Below are 1,831 nucleotides of genomic sequence, written 5' to 3' on the forward strand. Positions count from 1 at the left end.
TCTTCTGTTGTTTGTGGATTTTGGGTTATGCTAGATAATCTATTTATGCCATATAATTTTTTGTTGTTGTTATGTGCCGTCAAGTTGGACCCAACTCATAGTGACCCCTCCTTGTGTTTCCGAGGCAGTATCACTACGGAAGTAGATTGCCCAATCTTCCTTCTGAGGAGCAGCTGGGGGGTTTGAACCGCCAGCTTTCTGGTTAGCAGTCAAGTGCCTTAGGCACTACGCTACCAGAGCTTCTTAGAATAGTCTAGGCATTTGTTTATTTTTAATTCTTTAATAACAGTTCTGGTAGCACTGTCAGGGGCACTGGAGGCACAGTGGTTAAGTGCTTGGCTGCTAACCAAAAGGTTGGCTGTTTGTAGGAGAAAGACCTGGCAGTCTGCTTGTTAGCCTCAGAAACTCTGTGGGACAGTCTACTCTGTCCTATGGGGTCACCATAAGCCGAAATTGACTGGAGGGTAATGAATGATATCACAATTACCTAGATTAAGCATTCATTCATTCATTCAGTTAACAATTGTATAGCACCCCCTACTGAGAAGCAGGTCATGAGCTCAATTGTGGAGATGCCAGGAGAAAAGGAAAGATGTGGCCCTTGCCCTCCAAGGCCTCACAGTATAATATAGTAAGAAATATTATCAAACTAATCTGCATGTGACATACAGGAATTTTCAATATATAAATAGGTGTGTTATTTCTGCTAGAACACCATTAAAAAGGCAGTCTAATTCCTTAGTAGTTAAAAAAAAAAAGGTCCATGATGACAGGACTGGGATGTTTTTCTTGTGCATACAGGCAGTCCACAGATTACGGATGAGTTCTGCACCTAAATCTGTTTTGAAGCTGAATTTGTAAATCGGAACAGTTAGTCAAATGTTTGCCTTAGTATATAGTATGCAGACAGTCCTCCCGTTTATGAGTGCCTCCAATCTGGGGTACTTCAGACTGAGGTAGTGAGGAGGAGGTGGCTGCAGTGGCGTGAGTGAATTCAGGCAGCATGAATGTCTGTGGACTCTTCCTGCACCTGCACAGGGCCAGTGGCACATGCTTGCTGGGCTCTGGCAGTCCTAGGCAAGCCAGCCCTAGCTGTGTACCAGCTCGCTGAGTTGAACTTTTGCCAGGATGCTTTTCCTAGACACAATCAAGAAGGTAACACTGACCCTCGCTCTCTGGCTCCAGCTTTTCACTCTTAGCAGGCAAAACTGGGGTAGAGCTTTGTCACAGCCCTGAAACCTCCCTGACAAGAATCAGCTGGTGTGGGGTGTTTTAAAACTCCAGATTTCCCAGTTACACTAGAGCCTTACCAGGGCAGGTGAAGAGCCATTCTGAGAAAGGGAGCCCTGGGAAATACGGTTTTGACAAATGTCCCAGCTAATTCTCTCCCTGCCTCTGTTCCCCCTCGCCACCCCAGCTAATTCTTCTCAGGTCAATTTGGGAAACTCTAGGCTAAGTGATAACTAAGCAACCCTCAACTGGACTGTTGCTATGCAGGACTTCCTCTCTGATTCCTAATAATAATCCTAATAATAATTCCTAATTCAGCCCCAGGGTTACAGGTGAGGAGAGACAACTCAGGGATGCCCGAAGTAGCAAGTGGGAAGAGCAAGAGAAAGGGGATTAAAAGCCAGGGAGCCAGAGAGAAGAGCAATCATCCAAAGGGATTAGGTGAGGAGAGGCAACTCAGGCCCACCCAGAGTAGCAGGCCAGAAGAGCAGGAGAAAGGGGATAAAAAGCCAGGAACCCGGACAGAGGAGCAGTCAGCCCCAGGGACAACTCAGGGACGCACAAAATAGCAGGGCAGAAGAGCAAGAGAAAGGGGATTAAA

The 1,831-nt window shown here is 46.3% G+C and overlaps 1 protein-coding gene across 1 annotated transcript in view; it reads right to left on the reverse strand.

The window, feature by feature from the left end:
- Positions 1-1,831, reverse strand: part of CPB1 (carboxypeptidase B1) — a 47,166-nt gene that overhangs the window by 980 nt on the left and 44,355 nt on the right. The gene's annotated exons all lie outside the window — the stretch shown is intronic.

This window comes from Orycteropus afer, unplaced genomic scaffold (genome assembly GCF_000298275.1).
Source record: "Orycteropus afer afer isolate SDZICR_OR568_19922 unplaced genomic scaffold, OryAfe1.0 scaffold00066, whole genome shotgun sequence".
In the NCBI taxonomy this organism is placed as follows: Eukaryota; Metazoa; Chordata; class Mammalia; order Tubulidentata; family Orycteropodidae; genus Orycteropus; species Orycteropus afer.